Genomic DNA, 23659 nt, shown 5'->3' with positions numbered 1-23659 from the left:
CGCTCTTGCACGTAGTGTGATGAAAAGGATTCTCACGTCCGTGAGCAATCCCGACTCCGGCGCTCGGGGACAGACAAAGGGACAAACGTACACGGATGCTACTCACCGCCACAAGTCTGGCACTCCAATCTTCTCCACTTACAGGTCCCTGTAAGGAGGCAAACAAACAAACAGCCGTGCAGGGCCAAGAACTACCCTAGTGTGCGTCCGCTACACTAGCTACATAAACAGAGCCCTCAAACTAGCTCGTGTGAGTGGTGCAACACAACTATGCACAACTTAAACAAACAGACACTTTGCCCTGCACGGTAACAACATACATCACAATATCAGAATACAAGATCACACGGTGCTGTCCCTTTAAATCCCTCCCTCTGGAAAGGGGGTGGGCGCCGCACGGCCTACCCACCTCCTGTACCTTCCCTTCAGTGGCGTAAGTTCGTCCCAGTCGCCCGGAGGCATGATAAATGTTGGTGCCCCCCTACATATACACACACATACCATATGTAGCTATCCGGCACTTAGGGTGAACAGTAGCAGCGTGCTCAGGTACCTTTCCCAATAGTAATATAGATACACATAGAAAGTGGACGCACACCAAGTCAGTCATTACAATAAAACAAACACCATCATACCTTTATAGTACACCTACAGTGCTCCCTCACCCGCCAGCGGGTCTCAATGGAGATGCTTTGGCGCAGCGGTGTGCCGATATAACTAGTGTATAACTAGTGTTCACTCTAGGATTTTTTTAGGGCAGGGTGCTGATCACGGGAAGGGCACATTTTTAAGTTAGATGGGCAAACTTAGGTATATACTATAATGCTTGGTGCTCCCATTCCTATAGGCCAAAACATGGACAGTGCGCGCCGAAGGCGCGCAGCAAAAATCTAGGGGCGGTTTTGTGGGGAAGGGGCGTGGCCACATAATAGTGGCAATTCACATTAGACCACACGGTAGTGCACCTAATACACATTGCACCAGGTAGAACCTCCTATACACACTGCGCCAGGTAGAGCACGTTATACATATTGCACCAGATAGAGCACGTTATACATATTGCACCAGATAGAGCACATTATACACACTGCACCAGGTAGAGAGCACCGAGGCACACTGCACCAGGTAGAGAGCACTGAGGCACACTGCACCAGGTAGAGAGCACTGAGGCACACTGCACCAGGTAGAGAGCACTGAGGCATACTGCACCAGGTAGAGAGCACTGAGGCACACTGCACCAGGTAGAGAGCACTGAGGCACACTGCATCAGGTAGAGAGCACTGAGGCACACTGCACCAGGTAGAGAGCACTGAGGCACACTGCACCAGGTAGAGAGCACTGAGATTGAAGTTTACAGCTGCAAAATACTTACAAGGTTAATTTAGCCCAGGGGGACTCTCATGTGCTTACCGGGTCCGGCGGCGCACGGCTGGGTCCAGCGGCGTGGCGGGGTCCGGCAGGCAGCAAACGGCAGGGTGCACAAAAACGGGCAGGGCGGGATTCAGCTGTCTAAGGGGCAGGGCGCAGCGCCCTGTGAAAGACACCTAGCGTGAACACTAGATATATATAAAAAAAACACACAAACGCCTCATTCACTTAAACACACACACACGTCTCTTTCACTTAAACACACACGCCGCTTTCACACACACACCTCCTTTACTTGAAAACACACACGCCGCTTTCACTTAAACACCCACACATGCCTTTCACTTACACACACACACACACACACACACACACACACACACACACACACACACACACACACACACATTCAGAACGGACACCCCTCCATATATTTATAAGGTAGTGTGTACCCAGACCAGGTGTGTGCTCTGTATATAGTCCTGCGGAAATGCTCAAATGCCTCCTTTAATCCTTTCCTCTCACACACATACCTCTCACTTACACACGCCTCTCACTTACACACACACACACACACCTCTCACACACACACACACACACACCTCTCACACACGTGCCTCTCACTTACATACAAATGCTTCTCACTTACACATGTCTCACTTACATACACACATGCCTCTCACTTACACATGTCTCTCACTTACATACACACATGCCTCTCACTTACACACACACATATGCCTCTCACTTACACACACATGCCTCCCACTTACACACATACATGCCTCTCACTTACACACACACACATACATACATGCCTCACTTACACACACACATACATACATACATACATACATGCCTCTCACTTACACACACACATACATGCCTCTCACACACATGCCACTCACTCACACATGCCTTTTTTACTTGAATGCACAACTTTCCTTAAAAACACACACACACACACCTCACTTAATAACAAGCACACACAAAACACAGTGCTTCCCCCCAAATCCACCTCTCCCCTACCCCCCACACAGTGCCTACCTTTGTCTATCATCAGGCTCACGGAGCACGGAGGAGCAGAGAGCTTCCCTCGGCTGGCTTACTTAACTAGAAGGGCCCGGGAGGAGCTGTGCTCTGGAGCTCCCCCTAGCTGCAGCCAGTGCCATCTCTCTGTAAATACAGGAGGCAGCTTCCGTGTCACTGACACAGCTCCTCCGTCTGCAATAGCAGCGCGGTCCTCAGGCAGTGGGAGACAGTGGAGGAGATGTGCCCCCTTGCGGTCAGGAGCCCGGCGGCAGCCGACTCCACTGCCTCCCACAGTTCCGCCACTGCTTCCCTTATGTGGGCCTCAGGCCTGCCTACCTAAATACCTCAGGGTGGCCTGGGCCTAGCGCCCAGTGCCACCTTTATTCACCTCGGGGGTCTTATTCACTGGGCCTAGCGCCCCCTAGCTGCACACAGGCCGGAGGCCTGACTTCACCCACGGGCCTAGCGCCCGCCTAACTTGTTGCCCGTTGGGTGACCTGGGCCTAGTACCCAGCGTCAACTTAGTATCCCTAGCGGCCGCCAACTGCACTGGGGCCTAATGCCCTCTAATGTCCCCCAGGCCTATTGCCTGCGTTTGCCCCGGGCCTAATGCCCGCCTACTGTGCTGCTTTCTGGTGGCTTGGGCCTAATGCCCAAACCACCTAATCCAATGACGACCCCCAACCTCCTATCTGCGCCCAGGCCTAGTGCCCGAATTGTGCCCTCGGGCCTAATGCCCGTCCCTGGTGGTCGAGGGAGAAAAAGGGGAGGGGGAAGGTTAGCCTCACTGAGGCCTCACCTAATCCGGGGGTCTCCGGCACCCTCTTCTGCCGCTGACCCGTCCTGGCCAGCGGCGCCTCCGTCTCTTCTCCGCGTCCAGCCGCCGCTGGACATCTTCTTCAAGGGGCCTGGCGTCTTCTGGCCTCTTCCGCGGCCTCAGGACCTCTTCACCGCTCTTCGGCGCGGCCTCCCGTCGTCTCCTCCTCGCGGCGTCCCCTCCCTTCGCGCTCCCGCGCGCGGTCTTAAGTTCAGGCTCCCGCCCGGCGTCTGACGTCAGACGCCGGGGGCGGGGCCTATGACGCGGCGAGCGCCGATTGGCTCGCCGCGCCCCTCTCCTATCGGCTGCCGCTCCGGGAGCCGCGATTGGCTCCCGGAGGGTGCCAACAGTCAAATGCCCCCGCAGCCTCTGGTCCGGTGCAGGGGAAAGGGTAATCCCTGCACCGGACACCCGCCGCCATACACTGACAGGCGCTGGGGACAGACAAGCTGTCCCAGCGCTGTCAGCGACGTTGTCCCGCAGGGGACACAGGCTCCCTGGCTGCTGCAGCTGGAATGTGTCCTGTAAAACAGGACACATTCCCACATTTCCCCCCCCCCTTTTTCCTTTGTAGTCCCTACAAAGGTCTCCACGACGTCCCTTGTCCGCGGGTCAGGGAATTCCGAGGTCCCGCCGGCGAGGTTGTGTTCGAGGGCCCAGCCCGGACGGGCTGTGACCCCACACCCTTCTACCTCCAGCTCCGGGTTCCTCTTCTTACCTCCTGACCTCCATCGGCGGATCCTCTGGGGGAGTGGCATCTCCTCACGGTCGCTCGACGTTGGCCACCAAGGGGACTCTTCCTCCACGGGGACAACAGTCACCCACTCCTGGCCCTTCGGATCGTCTGTGGCATCGTCCCTGTCTTCAGGGTGTGGTACCGACCACCACCCAACAGTGGAATCCTCCGGGGCATTAGTTTCCTCCCGGGCAACAACCACCATCTGTCGCATCTCCTCGTGGGGCATCTCCAAAGGTCCCATATCTTCCTCTGGAATGGGTCCTCCCACGGCATCACGATCCTCTCCCCGTACGTCCGTCCATTTCGGCACTCCCGGCAGGTATTCTTGCTCCAGGACTATCTCCTCCTCTTCACGGAGGGCATTCAACTGGGAGCACGACTCCACCCGATCCTGCCAGTCACTCTCGTCGGCGCTTCCGATGCCAGAGTCGTCCTCCATCTGTTCTTGGAGGGATTCGTCGGCGGACAGCTCACCGTAGTCCGAGTCCTCCTCCGATATCTGGACTGGGGTATTATTTTCCTCCTCAGCGTACTTCTTCGCTTCCGCTGGCACCTCTGATTCCTCAGCGTACTCCTTCGCTTCCGCTGGCATCGTTACTTCCTCAGCGTACTCCATCGCTTCCGCTGGCATCTCTAGGTACCCAGGACACATCTGTTCCGCACGTCCTGGTCGTGGACGGTTCCATCGCGGGGAGATTCCGGACGTCTCAGTCACTGGGTCTTCACGCTTTTCTTCGCCGCGTGGTCTCTTCACCTCCCAGTCATCCACCTCCGCCTTATGCGGGAAAGGATTCTGCCTTACTGGGGTCACTTTCTTGGGACAGAGTAGGTCCGCGGCATCTTCCCAGGGGCACTCACTGGCCGCATGTCCTGGTCGCCGACACTTCCAACAAGGGAGGGCCACTGCCACCTTCTCCAAGACGGGTTCCTGGTCCACCTCCTTCACTGGGGAATCTTCACCCGTTGGTTCCGGCTCAGAGGAAATGGGCACCTGCGAACTACCTTCAAGCAGGGTCTTCCGCTCCATTTCCCTGGTTTCCTCCTCCCATCTCTGGGCGCGACCATCCGCAATCATCCGGTCTTCATTCCACGGACAATCGGGAAGCGCATGTCCTCTCGCCTCGCAGAGCGCACACACAGGCTCTGCAGCCACCCGGTCCCAAAGCTGCTGACGAGACTCCGTCATCTGCTTCACCGTGGCCTCGTAGTCCGTCCTGTCTTCAGTCCATGAACATTCCAGGAGCCGATGTCGGGGATCTCCACAGCTTTCACACCGGGAATCAACCTCGTCTTGGCTCAACTCTTCGCCCCAGGGACAACTGTTGTGCTCATGCCCGTAGTTTCCGCAGAGCAAACACCAGGACTCTTTCGCTTGGCCCTTCCGACGTCTTCGGTCCGCTTCCTGGACCACCTTCTTTGGGGACGTCTCTCGCCAAGTACACTTGTCGGCAAAGTGCCCTGTTTGCCGACACTTCTTGCAGGGCGTCACCGCGGCCTTCTTGCGCCCCTTCTCCCGGCGCTCTTACTTTCCACGCTGGACCGACCGCTGCACTATCTTCAGGAGGTCTGCCCCAGACACCGTCACCCAGTCGCTCTGGTCCGCACGCGTCCGGGGGTGAGTCTGTCCCGGAGCCGTCCGCAGGGAGGTCTTCTTGGTGGCGTTCCACATCGTGTCCGTGATCCGGTCTCTTTGATCCTGCCGACTACGCCAAAATGTAAGAGGCGCGGCTGCGTGTGTGGTGGTGCCTGCTGCCGTGCAGGTGTAGTCTCGGTACTCACCAGGCGCCGCTCTCTCTCACCCTCAGGTACTGGAACCTTCAACGGACCTGGCAATCTTCAATCGGATCCGGACATGGAGATTCCCTCTCGGAGCTGACCGACGACCGAGCTGAGGAGAGAATAGGTTACCTCAAGGGGGGTATCATCCCTTTTTCCACCGGAAAAGGGGATACCCCAGGGGTGACGGCGACCTTCACCGGTTGGGTGAAAGGTCATCACAGGCACAAAGCCTCAGCCACCCAGATTTCACACACTCGCGCTCTCGCACGTAGTGTGATGAAAAGGATTCTCACGTCCGTGAGCAATCCCTCGTCTCCGGCGCTCGGGGACAGACAAAGGGACAAACGTACACGGATGCTACTCACCGCCACAAGTCTGGCACTCCGATCTTCTCCACTTACAGGTCCCTGTAAGGAGGCAAACAAACAAACAGCCGTGCAGGGCCAAGAACTACCCTAGTGTGCGTCCGCTACACTAGCTACATAAACAGAGCCCTCAAACTAGCTCGTGTGAGTGGTGCAACACAACTATGCACAACTTAAACAAACAGACACTTTGCCCTGCACGGTAACAACATACATCACAATATCGGAATACAAGATCACACGGTGCTGTCCCTTTAAATCCCTCCCTCTGGAAAGGGGGTGGGCGCCGCACGGCCTACCCACCTCCTGTACCTTCCCTTATGTGGGCCTCAGGCCTGCCTACCTAAATACCTCAGGGTGGCCTGGGCCTAGCGCCCAGTGCCACGTTTATTCACCTCGGGGGTCTTATTCACTGGGCCTAGCGCCCCTTAGCTGCACACAGGCCGGAGGCCTGACTTCACCCACGGGCCTAGCGGCCGCCTAACTTGTTGCCCGTTGGGTGACCTGGGCCTAGTACCCAGCGTCACCTTAGTATCCCTAGCGGCCGCCAACTGCACTAGGGCCTAATGCCCTCTAATGTCCCCCAGGCCTATTGGCTGCGTTTGCCCCAGGCCTAATGCCCGCCTACTGTGCCGCTTTCTGGTGGCTTGGGCCTAATGCCCAAACCACCTAATCCAATGACGACCCCCAACCTCCTATCTGCGCCCAGGCCTAGTGCCCGAATTGTGCCCTCGGGCCTAATGCCCGTCCCTGGTGGTCGAGGGAGGAAAAGGGGAGGGGGAAGGTTAGCCTCACTGAGGCCTCACCTAATCCGGGGGTCTCCGGCACCCTCTTCTGCCGCTGACCCGTCCTGGCCAGCGGCGCCTCCGTCTCTTCTCCGCGTCCAGCCGCCGCTGGACATCTTCTTCTTCAAGGGGCCTGGCGTCTTCTGGCCTCTTCCGCGGCCTCAGGACCTCTTCACCGCTCTTCGGCGCGGCCTCCCGTCGTCTCCTCCTCGCGGCGTCCCCTCCCTTCGCGCTCCCGCGCGCGGTCTTAAGTTCAGGCTCCTGCCCGGCGTCTGACGTCAGACGCCGGGGGCGGGGCCTATGACGCGGCGAGCGCCGATTGGCTCGCCGCGCCCCTCTCCTATTGGCTGCCGCTCCGGGAACGTAAAACAGAACACATTCCCACACACTGCACGAGGAAATATCGCAATTGGTCGGTATTTGCATAGGGGCGAAGCCTCAATGATGCAATTTGCATATAATCGCGTCGTTAAGCCCCAACCCCTGCACCAGGTCCGCGATTTTGCCTTATTTAGCTACCTATTCTGCCCACTTCCCTCGGAAGTGGGCAGAATGCGGGAGGGGTGCCCACTCTTCCGGGGCTGCGGAGGACTACCCGAGAAACCGGGTGTCTCCCGCAGAATCCGGGAGAGTAGGTAAGTATGTTACCAGTCCAGAGAGCCGTTGAGCGCTGCTCCTGCAGGGTTGCTGGGCAGTGGATCCCATGTACTGCTGTGACCCCCGGTGCTGTAACGAGAGCTGCCGTTTTGCCGGCAGGTCGCACCGGAGCACCAATCTCCAGCTCCTGGGACTGGTATGTATTTTTTTTTTTTTTTACCAGTGATCAGCCTGTGTGTTCATCGGCCACACAGAGCTAATCATCACTGGAGCCCGTGGGGCAGAGAAAGCTGTGCAGAAGTGGGATCTCGCAATCTCCCTGTGATAACGCCAGTTGGAGCTGGTGTAATTATCAAAGGGATCATTGCAGGTTTTTTCCACTTTTTTTTCTTAGTAAATTCAGCCCAGATTGCACTTCCCATTATAAGTATGGGAAATGCGATCTGATTACAAAAAAAAAGTTAATTAAAGGATTTGGAGCATTTTTCATGAAAATTGCTCCAATAGCCCTTTAATACATTTTAGTGATACTAAAATAATGTGGAAAAGGGTGTGAAAACACCCTTTTTCAAATTTTTTTGTAAAAATAATGTAAATAAATAGGTCCCATAATTCACTCTGACTAAAGTACTAACAGCTCTCTAATGAAATGGTGCATTATGGCAATGTGCTTAGACCAGAGGTTCTCAAACTCGGTCCTCGTGGGCCCACACAGTGCATGTTTTGCAGGTAACTCAGCAGGTGCACAGGTGTATTAATTACTCACTGACACATTTTAAAAGGTCCACAGGTGGAGCTAATTATTTTTTCACTTGTGATTCTGTGAGGAGACCTGCAAAACATGCACTGTGTGGGCCCCCGGGGACTGAGTTTGAGAACCTCTGGCTTAGACCGACCATAAGGGGTCATTCTGAGTTAAATTTAGCACAGCTACGATCATGTTCCGAGACATGCGGGGGGATGTCTAGCACAAGGCTAGCCCCCTGCCCCACATGTCTGCCCCCCACCCCCTGCACAAGTACAAAAGCATCACACAGTGCAGCTCCTGTGGCTGACCGGGAGTTGCTCGTCGCTGCCCCTGGTCGCAGCGGCTGCGTGGCCTGCCCCCCGCACGGCCTGGCAACGCCAGCTTTGGCCAGACCGCGTCCCCTCCCGCCCAGCGACCACCTCTGCCTGTCAGTCAGGCAGAGGCAATCGCTAGGGAACGACGGCCTTCAGCCGTCCAGCATGCGCCAGCGCACTGCGGCGCATGCGCAGTTCCGACCCGATCGCTGCATTGCGAACAACTGCAGTGAGCGATGGGGTTGGAATGAACCCCATAGTACTTTGTGGTGGAGGACAAATCAATTGCACCTTTGTCACATGCAGCGCTGTCAGTGTCATTTAATCTATAATACCCAGTTCACGCAGTTTCCTGCAGCTTCAGCGTCTCTTTGGTTGTTTCTGTGAGTGCTGTGTATTCAGCTTCGGTGGCAGACGAGGCAACAGTAGGCAGTTTTTAACTAGCCCAGACAGTGCCAGTGTAAGAGCCAATTGGGCCTGGAGCAGAAATTTAGGAAGGGCCTATTGAGTGCAACCGCAGGGAGTGTGATCAGCGGCGCAGGGAAATTCTCATGGGTGAGCAGGGGGGTGTGCTGGTACACATCATTACTGCGCTACCCCACACACTACATCCAAGGGGTGTAGTATGGTAGAAGACCACCCCATCCAAGGGCCTTATTCAGCTTCAGCTGTAGCTCTACGATTGTAGCAACCACTCCCCGCAAATCCCATGAGTACACCCACGAATGTCCGCCGCCTGTCAATCAACCTGTCATTGCATCCTGGCAACATGCGATCGCTGAAGAATCATGGGTAGCGCATGCACAATGCGTTCACAGTGCACGCGCCGACAGACGATAATCGTCCGATCTGCGATTTTGGCCAATTTACAACTGAGCTTGAATATGGCCCTAAGAGCCTAATTCATATTTGTAAGCGATGGTTTGGATAAAAATACGGTGTTTAGGAATCTACGCATGCGCAAGAGGGTCTTACGATGTCTCTCGCAGCCCCCTGTCAACATGATTGACATACCGCAGCATTTTGGGGGCGTAGCGGCGACAGCACATGGCACCGTTCATCAAAACAGCGGCGTGTCGTTAGATGCAGACTTCCTTGACCCAGGTGTCCGAATCCATTGGCCAGCCTGCAAAAGCTGAAGCTTACGTAGGCTGGCCGGTGCCCCGAATCACAACCGATGGTTGCGATGGTAATCCAAGGCTCCGTCCTCCTACACAGCACTCAGATCCTCACTAATGCTGACAGGAAGCGTCTATCTCCTACGGGCGCCTCCTGCTGCATTAGAATTTTAATGATACAGAATTACACAGCCACATCCTTGCGGCTGTGCAAAATATGAATCAGGCCCTATATCGCTACGCTACTTCACCACACCACATCTCTGCACTGTGTCCCTCACTACCTCCACGCACTACACCTCCTCACTGGGGGCCTGATTTGTACACAGTGCTGATGTTCACGCAACTGAGCAATTACTGGAAGACAAGGCAAGGCACCTGAGCGAAGCCGCTGCAGTGAGGATTCATTGGCAGAGTGATTGACAGGATGGGGCTGTTTGGGGGAGGTAATGGCGAGTGGCAGGTTGCGTTTTTAGGGGAGTGTCTCTGCCTACCTCAGAAAACATAGCGCCAGCCTCTCAGTTCCCGTGGCCAGTCGGTGTGACCATAGCCTCACTCCGGGAGTTGATGTTTCTCATTTATATGTTGATCCTGTGTATGTGTATACAGTTACTATGGGTTTGGTGGGCTTTTTGTATTAATTTCTGAATGGCTGCTTCACTTGCGATGCTTAGTCTGCAAAATTGCAGCTTCATAGGCTTTTGCGTACGAATCGGCATCAGGTCCGATATCATGGTTAAAATGAAAATACTACCCTAAAGCAGTAATCAGCATGGAGATTTTCCTTTAAGGGAGGAGTATGTAGAGTGTAATATATTCAGAGTTAGGTGTTGGGGATCATGTGTTCTATTTTGACAAGTTCTGCATCCATGTGTAGTTTATATGTACTCTCCACGTTTGGGTGGTTCTCCCCCAGGTTCCTCGTCATCCTCGTACAGTGAAAAAAATAGCATATATCAGTGTATTTGGGGGCTGGCAAATGTAGATTGGAAGTTCCTCCAGGGGGGTGACACTATATACCACCTGTCTGGATCCCGGCACTCAGCATACCGGCGCGGGAATCCCGGCCGCCGGGATACCGACAGCTATTCTCCCTATTGGGGTGTCCACGACACCCCTAGAGGGAGAATAAATAGCGTGGCGCGAGAAGTGCGCCACCGTGCCTGCAGCGTGGCGAGCGCAGTGAGCCCAAGAGGGGCTCTTTTGCGCTCGCCCCACTGCCGCCATTCTGGTGGTCAGGATCCCAACGCTGCTATGTTGGGCGCCGGGATCCCGACAGCCAGTGAGTGATACTACACCCCCTCCAGGGATTAAGCACAGCTTGATAAGGGAAAGGCAGCTTGGTGAAGACCTCATGAAGATGTTCTAAAGAACTTATCACCTCTCTACTGGTACTGCCCCAACATAACCCCTATAAAGTGTAAAGGTGCATACACACGGTGAGATTTTGGCTGTCTTATAGGCCCTACACACATGCCGATTTCACTGCACAATATGAACGATCTCGTTCATTAATGAACAAGATAACGTTCATATCGTGCAGTGTGGAGTCACCAGCGATGAACGATGCGCGGCCCCGCGCTCGTTCATCGCTGGTGACATGTCGGCTGTGCATGCAGGCCAATATGGACGAGATCGTCCATATTTGCCTGCACGTCTATGGAGCCGGGTGACGGGGGGGACTGAAGAAACTTCACTCCCCCCGTCACTGCCCCCCCGCCGCCTAATGTGTAGGGCGCCTTAGATTTTGACTATGCGATACGGACTATGCGATATTGACTGTGTGCTTGCGATTTTGGCTATGTGCGATTTTAACTAAGTGCCAATGTTGACTATACTTTTATACTAGACAGTCAAAATTGACTTGTGTGCACAGTCTGTCTACCCCGCGGGACCGCGCATCAGGGTCAAATCGGTATCGCAAGGTGGCTGACACCTTGCGATATGCACTTTCCTTGCGATTTTGACTATATAGTCAAAATTGCAAAGATAAATCTCACCGTGGGTACACACCTTAAGAATAATCTCACATAGTAAGGACTCAATCAAAACAGGATACAATAACATTTTATTTTGAAATAATGATGAATGATTCAATGAAACCACTAACATCACAAATGATGTTGAATTGCCAACATGTTGATTTGATAAGTGGCCAATGGTGTTAGTGGTAGAAAGTGATTGTCTTAGCCCAAGTGGAACTTTTCACTGTCTTCGATTCACACATTTCAGATGGACTACAGATCTTAGGTGTAGCCAAGAGTTTTCTTGTCATAGGGACCACAAGGAGCAACTTACAGTATGCAGAGGACCTGCCATGTGCCTCAGACGACCAGTCTTACTGGAACTGTGAGCATTGTCCTTATGGACTGACTCTGGTCAACGAGTGTCCCTCAGCAGGACTTGTTTCCTCTGCCGTCCTCAAGAATCTTGTTGGGGACACAGACATGGTTCCTCTCCACATGATGTTCTCTTGGCATAGGGTCCATGGGGAGCAATATATGCAGGGCGAGAAGGGTCTGTCTGATTGATATATCCACATTCTTTTAAGGTTTGGCCACTGTTTTTATTCTGACATGCTCATTCTGATTCCACGAGGTCTACCACGTAGAGCTTGCCTGTGTGCACTGCGTCATTGCTCATGTGGTCTACGGTGATTTGTAAAACTGCGTAGGAGCAGGATGAGGTCTTATTGGCAGCTTATTTCCTTTCTTCAGTAAACGAATGGTCTCTTCAGGACTGCCAGGGAAGATTTTTTTTCTCCTTCGTGGCTCCTTGATGGTCTTTAGATCTTTAAGGGTGCAAAGTATTATTACTCCAGGCTCATAATTGTTGCCCATCGTAGTAAATGTTGCCTGTTCGACCATATGCAAATTTGACAGCATTATATTTCGACCCCCTGGATCCTGACTGTTGGGAGTGTAACTGCATCCCCCCTGAAATGATATCATCCACTAAGTTCTTTATTGCAGAATGATACACGTGCTCCTGGGTAACTGACTGATCAAACACTTCAGTAAATGTACTCTCTTGTCCTGTTTGTACGCAGGTCACCATCAGGATCCTCACCAGGGTCCTGAAGTAGAAATGTCTGCTGACCAGGCTTGTGTGCTATGCAGCGGATGCTGGTCTTTTTTTCTGTCCAATAAAATGGACATAGAGCAATCTGTGGAATAATGAAGCAAACATAAAAATAATGCACCATTTTTAATACCAAACTAATCACCCAAACGTGCATATTTACTAAGCAGTGGATTTACAAAGCCAACAATTTTTACAGATTTTGCTTATTTAAAAGGGCAATAATACTTATTGCAAATCAAGCCTGATTTTGCTTTTACGGCCATTGCCCTTTTAAATATGACAGGCAAAATGACAAGTAAAAAATTAGTGTTCTGTAAATCCACTGCTTACTAAATAAGTCCCAAAGTAGTTTACAGATAAACAAATGCAAGATAAAACAATTGTCTTGGCCTGACTTGGTTATATTTAATACATAAAGGACTATTGTACAGTTGGAGCCAGTTATAAATAATATAAAGCGAACCAAAGAGAAGTATATATATTGCACTTCACCTGGTATGGGAGGCAGTCAATTTATTGGCTGTCAGATCCCGGCTGTCCGGATACGGACGCCGAAATCCCGACACCCGGTGAAATACCAGCAGTTGGAATCCCGACCGCCGCCTGGAATCCCCACTCGGGTGGTGGTCCACGGTATCCCAGCTGTCGGGATCCCGGCGTCGGTCTCCTGACTGCTGGGATCCCGACAGCTGGGATATCATACTGATCCATACTTACCTACTCTCCCGTAAAGGCCGGGTGGCTCCCGAAATTCAGGTGGCACTTCCAGCCCCTCGGGGAAGTGGTCAAGTCTCCCGCATGCCGCTCAACCCCCACCGCATCCCCCTGCTCACCTTATGCCCTCGCTTACCTCGGCTGTGCGGCAACCCGTCACACAGAAGGGGGCGGGGAGATGACGCTATTTGTGCTAAATCTCATCATCATAGCCCCGCCCTCCGCTTTACAGTGCTGGTAATGTAGGCATTGTAAAGTGGGGGCGGGGCTATGATGATGCAATCAGTTCACCACGCTCCCGTACCTCCTCCTTCACGCCCCCTCCTTTGTGACCTGGCTGCTCCCTCCCGGAGGGAGCAACCTAAATGTAGGCAAGTATGTACTGATCCACTGGTATAACTGCATTTTTGCTTTATTTTAAATAATTTTAAATCAAAACTCTAATATAATTATTGGATAGTGTGGAAAGCTACTAAGCAAAGCACAAATTAGTATTCCATAGCAATCAGTATACATACAGAGATAATAGTATTTAGAACAACAGTATATAAATCAGTGCTGAACTTGTATTAATATTAGAGATGAGCGCCTGAAATTTTTCGGGTTTTGTGTTTTGGTTTTGGGTTCGGTTCCGCGGCCGTGTTTTGGGTTCGAACGCGTTTTGGCAAAACCTCACCGAATTATTTTTGTCGGATTCGGGTGTGTTTTGGATTCGGGTGTTTTTTTCCAAAAACACTAAAAAACAGCTTAAATCATAGAATTTGGGGGTCATTTTGATCCCAAAGTATTATTAACCTCAAAAACCATAATTTACACTCATTTTCAGTCTATTCTGAATACCTCACACCTCACAATATTATTTTTAGTCCTAAAATTTGCACAGAGGTCGCTGTGTGAGTAAGATAAGCGACCCTAGTGGCCGACACAAACACCGGGCCCATCTAGGAGTGGCACTGCAGTGTCACGCAGGATGTCCCTTCCAAAAAACCCTCCCCAAACAGCACATGACGCAAAGAAAAAAAGAGGCGCAATGAGGTAGCTGTGTGAGTAAGATTAGCGACCCTAGTGGCCGACACAAACACCGGGCCCATCTAGGAGTGGCACTGCAGTGTCACGCAGGATGGCCCTTCCAAAAAACCCTCCCCAAACAGCACATGACGCAAAGAAAAAAAGAGGCGCAATGAGGTAGCTGACTGTGTGAGTAAGATTAGCGACCCTAGTGGCCGACACAAACACCGGGCACATCTAGGAGTGGCACTGCAGTGTCACGCAGGATGTCCCTTCCAAAAAACCCTCCCCAAACAGCACATGACGCAAAGAAAAAAAGAGGCGCAATGAGGTAGCTGTGTGAGTAAGATTAGCGACCCTAGTGGCCGACACAAACACCGGGCCCATCTAGGAGTGGCACTGCAGTGTCACGCAGGATGTCCCTTCCAAAAAACCCTCCCCAATCAGCACATGATGCAAAGAAAAAGAAAAGAAAAAAGAGGTGCAAGATGGAATTATCCTTGGGCCCTCCCACCCACCCTTATGTTGTATAAACAAAACAGGACATGCACACTTTAACCAACCCATCATTTCAGTGACAGGGTCTGCCACACGACTGTGACTGATATGACGGGTTGGTTTGGACCCCCCCCCAAAAAAGAAGCAATTAATCTCTCCTTGCACAAACTGGCTCTACAGAGGCAAGATGTCCACCTCATCTTCACCCTCCGATATATCACCGTGTACATCCCCCTCCTCACAGATTATCAATTCGTCCCCACTGGAATCCACCATCTCAGCTCCCTGTGTACTTTGTGGAGGCAATTGCTGCTGGTCAATGTCTCCGCGGAGGAATTGATTATAATTCATTTTAATGAACATCATCTTCTCCACATTTTCTGGATGTAACCTCGTACGCCGATTGCTGACAAGGTGAGCGGCGGCACTAAACACTCTTTCGGAGTACACACTTGTGGGAGGGCAACTTAGGTAGAATAAAGCCAGTTTGTGCAAGGGCCTCCAAATTGCCTCTTTTTCCTGCCAGTATAAGTACGGACTGTGTGACGTGCCTACTTGGATGCGGTCACTCATATAATCCTCCACCATTCTATCAATGTTGAGAGAATCATATGCAGTGACAGTAGACGACATGTCCGTAATCGTTGTCAGGTCCTTCAGTCCGGACCAGATGTCAGCATCAGCAGTCGCTCCAGACTGCCCTGCATCACCGCCAGCGGGTGGGCTCGGAATTCTGAGCCTTTTCCTCGCACCCCCAGTTGCGGGAGAATGTGAAGGAGGAGATGTTGACAGGTCGCGTTCCGCTTGACTTGACAATTTTGTCACCAGCAGGTCTTTCAACCCCAGCAGACCTGTGTCTGCCGGAAAGAGAGATCCAAGGTAGGCTTTAAATCTAGGATCGAGCACGGTGGCCAAAATGTAGTGCTCTGATTTCAACAGATTGACCACCCGTGAATCCTTGTTAAGCGAATTAAGGGCTGCATCCACAAGTCCCACATGCCTAGCGGAATCGCTCCGTGTTAGCTCCTCCTTCAATGCCTCCAGCTTCTTCTGCAAAAGCCTGATGAGGGGAATGACCTGACTCAGGCTGGCAGTGTCTGAACTGACTTCACGTGTGGCAAGTTCAAAGGGCATCAGAACCTTGCACAACGTTGAAATCATTCTCCACTGCACTTGAGACAGGTGCATTCCACCTACTATATCGTGCTCAATTGTATAGGCTTGAATGGCCTTTTGCTGCTCCTCCAACCTCTGAAGCATATAGAGGGTTGAATTCCACCTCGTTACCACTTCTTGCTTCAGATGATGGCAGGGCAGGTTCAGTAGTTTTTGGTGGTGCTCCAGTTTTCTGTACGTGGTGCCTGTACGCCGAAAGTGTCCCGCAATTCTTCTGGCCACCGACAGCATCTCTTGCACGCCCCTGTCGTTTTTTAAAAAATTCTGCACCACCAAATTCAAGGTATGTGCAAAACATGGGACGTGCTGGAATTGGCCCAGATTTAATGCACACACAATATTGCTGGCGTTGTCCGATGCCACAAATCCACAGGAGAGTCCAATTGGGGTAAGCCATTCCGCGATGATCTTCCTCAGTTGCCGTAAGAGGTTTTCAGCTGTGTGCGTATTCTGGAAAGCGGTGATACAAAGCGTAGCCTGCCTAGGAAAGAGTTGGCGTTTGCGAGATGCTGCTACTGGTGCCGCCGCTGCTGTTCTTGCGGCGGGAGTCCATACATCTACCCAGTGGGCTGTCACAGTCATATAGTCCTGACCCTGCCCTGCTCCACTTGTCCACATGTCCGTGGTTAAGTGGACATTGGGTACAGCTGCATTTTTTAGGACACTGGTGACTCTTTTTCTGAGGTCTGTGTACATTTTCGGTATCGCCTGCCTAGAGAAATGGAACCTAGATGGTATTTGGTACCGGGGACACAGTACCTCCAACAAGTCTCTAGTTGGCTCTGCAGTAATGATGGATACCGGAACCACGTTTCTCACCACCCAGGATGCCAAGGCCTCAGTTATCCGCTTTGCAGTAGGATGACTGCTGTGATATTTCATCTTCCTCGCAAAGGACTGTTGAACAGTCAATTGCTTACTGGAAGTAGTACAAGTGGGCTTACGACTTCCCCTCTGGGATGACCATCGACTCCCAGCGGCAACAACAGCAGCGCCAGCAGCAGTAGGCGTTACACGCAAGGATGCATCGGAGGAATCCCAGGCAGGAGAGGACTCGTCAGACTTGCCAGTGACATGGCCTGCAGGACTATTGGCATTCCTGGGGAAGGAGGAAATTGACACTGAGGGAGTTGGTGGGGTGGTTTGCGTGAGCTTGGTTACAAGAGGAAGGGATTTACTGGTCAGTGGACTGCTTCCGCTGTCACCCAAAGTTTTTGAACTTGTCACTGACTTATTATGAATGCGCTGCAGGTGACGTATAAGGGAGGATGTTCCGAGGTGGTTAACGTCCTTACCCCTACTTATTACAGCTTGACAAAGGGAACACACGGCTTGACACCTGTTGTCCGCATTTCTGGTGAAATACCTCCACACCGAAGAGCTGATTTTTTTGGTATTTTCACCTGGCATGTCAACGGCCATATTCCTCCCACGGACAACAGGTGTCTCCCCGGGTGCCTGACTTAAACAAACCACCTCACCATCAGAATCCTTCTGGTCAATTTCCTCCCCAGCGCCAGCAACACCCATATCCTCCTCATCCTGGTGTACTTCAACACTGACATCTTCAATCTGACTATCAGGAACTGGACTGCGGGTGCTCCTTCCAGCACTTGCAGGGGGCATGCAAATAGTGGAAGGCGCATGCTCTTCACGTCCAGTGTTGGGAAGGTCAGGCATCGCAAACGACACAATTGGACTCTCCTTGTGGATTTGGGATTTCAAAGAACGCACAGTTCTTTGCGGTGCTTTTGCCAGCTTGAGTCTTTTCAGTTTTCTAGCGAGAGGCTGAGTGCTTCCATCCTCATGTGAAGCTGAACCACTAGCCATGAACATAGGCCAGGGCCTCAGCCGTTCCTTGCCACTCCGTGTGGTAAATGGCATATTGGCAAGTTTACGCTTCTCCTCCGACAATTTTATTTTAGGTTTTGGAGTCCTTTTTTTTCTGATATTTGGTGTTTTGGATTTGACATGCTCTGTACTATGACATTGGGCATCGGCCTTGGCAGACGACGTTGCTGGCATTTCATCGTCTCGGCCATGACTAGTGGCAGCAGCTTCAGCACGAGGTGGAAGTGGATCTTGATCTTTCCCTAATTTTGGAACCTCAACTTTTTTGTTCTCCATATTTTATAGGCAGAACTAAAAGGCACCTCAGGTAAACAATGGAGATGGATGGATTGGATACTAGTATACAATTATGGACGGACTGCCACGGTTAGGTGGTATAAAAAAACCACGGTTAGGTGGTATATATTGTAATACAATTATGGATGGACGGACTGCCTGCCGAGTGCCGACACAGAGGTAGCCACAGCCGTGAACTACCGCACTGTACACTGGTTGATAAAGAGATAGTAGTATACTCGTAACAACTAGTATGACTGACTATGACGGTATAAAGAATGAAAAAAAAACCACGGTTAGGTGGTATATATTGTAATACAATTATGGATGGACGGACTGCCTGCCGAGTTCCGACACAGAGGTAGCCACAGCCGTGAACTACCGCACTGTACACTGGTTGATAAAGAGATAGTAGTATACTCGTAACAACTAGTATGACTGACTATGACGGTATAAAGAATGAAAAAAAAACCACGGTTAGGTGGTATATATTATAATACAATTATGGATGGACGGACTGCCTGCCGACTGCCGACACAGAGGTAGCCACAGCCGTGAACTACCGCACTGTACACTGGTTGATAAAGAGATAGTAGTATACTCGTAACAACTAGTATGACTGACTATGACGGTATAAAGAATGAAAAAAAAAACACGGTTAGGTGGTATATATTGTAATACAATTATGGATGGACGGACTGCCTGCCGAGTTCCGACACAGAGGTAGCCACAGCCGTGAACTACCGCACTGTACACTGGTTGATAAAGAGATAGTAGTATACTCGTAACAACTAGTATGACTGACTATGACGGTATAAAGAATGAAAAAAAAACCACGGTTAGGTGGTATATATTATAATACAATTATGGATGGACGGACTGCCTGCCGACTGCCGACACAGAGGTAGCCACAGCCGTGAACTACCGCACTGTACACTGGTTGATAAAGAGATAGTAGTATACTCGTAACAACTAGTATGACACTATGACGGTATAAAGAATGAAAAAAAAACCACGGTTAGGTGGTATATATTATAATAATACAATTATGGATGGACGGACTGCCTGCCGAGTTCCGACACAGAGGTAGCCACAGCCGTGAACTACCGCACTGTACACTGGTTGATAAAGAGATAGTAGTATACTCGTAACAACTAGTATGACTGACTATGACGGTATAAAGAATGAAAAAAAAACCACGGTTAGGTGGTATATATTGTAATACAATTATGGATGGACGGACTGCCTGCCGAGTTCCGACACAGAGGTAGCCACAGCCGTGAACTACCGCACTGTACACTGGTTGATAAAGAGATAGTAGTATACTCGTAACAACTAGTATGACTGACTATGACGGTATAAAGAATGAAAAAAAAACCACGGTTAGGTGGTATATATTGTAATACAATTATGGATGGACGGACTGCCTGCCGAGTTCCGACACAGAGGTAGCCACAGCCGTGAACTACCGCACTGTACACTGGTTGATAAAGAGATAGTAGTATACTCGTAACAACTAGTATGACTGACTATGACGGTATAAAGAATGAAAAAAAAACCACGGTTAGGTGGTATATATTATAATACAATTATGGATGGACGGACTGCCTGCCGACTGCCGACACAGAGGTAGCCACAGCCGTGAACTACCGCACTGTACACTGGTTGATAAAGAGATAGTAGTATACTCGTAACAACTAGTATGACACTATGACGGTATAAAGAATGAAAAAAAAACCACGGTTAGGTGGTATATATTATAATACAATTATGGATGGACGGACTGCCTGCCGACTGCCGACACAGAGGTAGCCACAGCCGTGAACTACCGCACTGTACACTGGTTGATAAAGAGATAGTAGTATACTCGTAACAACTAGTATGACACTATGACGGTATAAAGAATGAAAAAAAAACCACGGTTAGGTGGTATATATTATAATACAATTATGGATGGACGGACTGCCTGCCGAGTGCCGACACAGAGGTAGCCACAGCCGTGAACTACCGCACTGTACACTGGTTGATAAAGAGATAGTAGTATACTCGTAACAACTAGTATGACTGACTATGACGGTATAAAGAATGAAAAAAAAACCACGGTTAGGTGGTATATATTATAATACAATTATGGATGGACGGACTGCCTGCCGACTGCCGACACAGAGGTAGCCACAGCCGTGAACTACCGCACTGTACACTGGTTGATAAAGAGATAGTAGTATACTCGTAACAACTAGTATGACACTATGACGGTATAAAGAATGAAAAAAAAACCACGGTTAGGTGGTATATATTATAATACAATTATGGATGGACGGACTGCCTGCCGACTGCCGACACAGAGGTAGCCACAGCCGTGAACTACCGCACTGTACACTGGTTGATAAAGAGATAGTAGTATACTCGTAACAACTAGTATGACACTATGACGGTATAAAGAATGAAAAAAAAACCACGGTTAGGTGGTATATATTATAATAATACAATTATGGATGGACGGACTGCCTGCCGACTGCCGACACAGAGGTAGCCACAGCCGTGAACTACCGCACTGTACACTGGTTGATAAAGAGATAGTAGTATACTCGTAACAACTAGTATGACTATGACGACGGTATAAAGAAAGAAAAAAAAATACCACGGTTAGGTGGTATATAATTATACAATTATGGATGGACGGACTGCCTGCCGAGTGCCGACTGCCGACACAGAGGTAGCCACAGCCGTGAACTACCGCACTGTACTGTGTCTGCTGCTAATATAGACTGGTTGATAAAGAGATAGTATACAACAATATACTACTATACTGGTGGTCAGGCACTGGTCACCACTAGTCACACTGGCAGTGGCACTCCTGCAGCAAAAGTGTGCACTGTTTAATTTTAAATTAATATAATATTATGTACTCCTGGCTCCTGCTATAACAACCTGCAGTGCTCCCCAGTCTCCCCCACAATTATTATAAGCTTTTATACATTGATGTGCAGCACACTGGGCTGAGCTGAGTGCACACAGACTGAGTCACACTGTGTGACTGCTGTGTATCGTTTTTTTCAGGCAGAGAACGGATATAGCAGAGAACGGATATATTAAATAAAAGTTAACTTAACAACAACTGCACTGGTCACTGTGGTAAACTCTGTCTGCACAATCTCTCTCTCTCTCTCTCTCTCTTCTAATCTATTCTAATGGAGAGGACGCCAGCCACGTCCTCTCCCTATCAATCTCAATGCACGTGTGAAAATGGCGGCGACGCGCGGCTCCTTATATAGAATCCGAGTCTCGCGAGAATCCGACAGCGTCATGATGACGTTCGGGCGCGCTCGGGTTAACCGAGCAAGGCGGGAAGATCCGAGTCGCTCGGACCCGTGAAAAAAAAAGTGAAGTTCGTGCGGGTTCGGATTCAAAGAAACCGAACCCGCTCATCTCTAATTAATATTAAATTATATAAAAACAGTGAAGTCTTCTCATTAATCATCAGACACACAGTATAAGAGATACTTACAGTCATGATATGGTCTGTAATGTGGTTATTTCTTGTCTTCATTGTATTTCCTGATCCTCAATCCAGAAATCAGTCAGGTGTCCCTATGACATAACTAGGTACCCTGGCATGTAGGGATGCCAGTAAATCAAATCCATGTCAGTAAATAAAACACATACTGTACGTAATTGGGACTAGCTGATGCACTCAGTTTCAACTGGACAAAGGTTTGCTGGGCGGAACATTTTACCCATTTGCACCCCCTTAGGAGTTGATACCCGGTGGTATCCCTGCTTAGTGGGTGGCTGCAAATAACTGTCACAGTTTCCAGACCACTCGGCAGGTCACATGTTCCAGGTCACTCGGCAGGTGCACAAACAGTTTCCCAACTGTCACATTTTTCAGAGCACAATGGTGATGCATTGTAATTGGCTGGCGGATATTTTACCACATAGTTCCGCAATGAATAAAAACAATCACAGCGCCAATATAATTATGCAAATCTACAGACCAAGAGCTTTAATTTGGTATATGATGTGCCCCGCTCAGGCAACAGCTTCACAGAAATTAGTCACTCATAAAATCGCCCTTACACTAATATATAGATGAGCAGAAATATCATCAGTACGCAAAGCAGTGATGTTGCCAGTGCGCTGTGTGCATCTGGGATTCATTCAGGACCATATTATGTATCTGTGCAAACATACAACATGGGTCTCCTAGAGTTTGGTGTACATCTTTTTGTTAATGTGCGTGTGCTATTGGTGGGGAGATGCAGAGTACAATAACAACACCAGCGGAGATGTGATGCACTAAACAGCCCAAGGGGGATATTTGATAAAACAGTTATCTCATAAAAGTTGGAAAATGTGATATTTATGTTCTCTGGAGATGAAGATACATTTCTCCTCTCCAGTGGCAGTTGCAGAGCAGTCCACAATTCAAATAGGGAAGCCACACCCACTGCCACCCCAAACACTGCCAGACATTGCTGTTTGGGCCTCACTGCCAGTGGGTGTGGCTCCCCTGCTTGAATTTTGGACTGTGTTGCAACTGTCACTGGAGAGGAGATATTTATCTCCATCTCCAGAAAACATAAATATCACATTTTCCAGCTTTTATTAGATAATTATGTGTTATTAAATATCCCCCCAAGTCCCCACCTCTGCAACTGTCACTGCATAGAGCTATTTTCAATGGTGCAACCGATGGTTTGTGTAAAGACGCCCCGATCGGTATTACAGCGTGTACTGACCCTGAAAGTGGACATCTCAGTCATTGCGCATTCAGCTGCATGGCTGTACACCGGGGACTAACATAGCAAGGACATACAAACTCACCACAGATAGAGCCCTGGTTGGAATCGCACTCATGATGGCAGTGCTGGGGTGCAGCAATGCAAATTGCCGCTCATATTAATATTATTGATTATATTATGTTGGCCGCTCATAATAATATTATTGATTATATTATAGATTTTTTAAGGCTTTGCAGTCTATATCTTCAGTAACCAGATGTCCCAAGATGGGACATTCTATATTGCTACAAATGTTCTTTTCTTTAGACTCTGTGCAACTAATTTCCGTATTCTCCGAGCATTAAATGTCATCTAATTATGCCTTGAAATATTGAAAACTTTTGTAGCTTACAATGGAGTGCAATTAACAAAATGCAGCATTCAATTGTTTTCCTGAAGTGCACCTAGGAGGGTAATCCTGTTGCGGAGAAATTATATCCAAATAAGTAACTTAGGTCTTTCAGCACTTTTTAATGTGGACAGTTCCGGTTTCCTAATTTTCCTTGATTACTGCTAAATAAAGCAATAAAGTACCGCTCCTTTGCCGAACCTTACTTATTTTAGGATCTTCGTTATTTACTCTGATCTGCAAACATGGACATAGTT

General features: G+C 49.9%; 1 protein-coding gene and 1 long non-coding RNA gene across 3 annotated transcripts in view; one reads left to right on the top strand and one right to left on the bottom strand.

Annotated features, from left to right (window-relative positions):
- ZMAT4 (zinc finger matrin-type 4) overlaps positions 1-23659 on the top strand; it is a 759632-nt gene that overhangs the window by 113323 nt on the left and 622650 nt on the right. The gene's annotated exons all lie outside the window — the stretch shown is intronic.
- LOC135056763 (uncharacterized) lies at positions 11714-22079 on the bottom strand. The gene is made up of 2 exons (XR_010244069.1): positions 21778-22079; positions 11714-12828 (listed from the first exon to the last, which is right to left on the bottom strand). It is a non-coding gene; the product is annotated as an uncharacterized LOC135056763 (long non-coding RNA).

This window comes from Pseudophryne corroboree, chromosome 3, assembly GCF_028390025.1.
Source record: "Pseudophryne corroboree isolate aPseCor3 chromosome 3, aPseCor3.hap2, whole genome shotgun sequence".
In the NCBI taxonomy this organism is placed as follows: domain Eukaryota; kingdom Metazoa; phylum Chordata; class Amphibia; order Anura; family Myobatrachidae; genus Pseudophryne; species Pseudophryne corroboree.
This window is presented reverse-complemented; position numbering and strand designations above follow the sequence as displayed.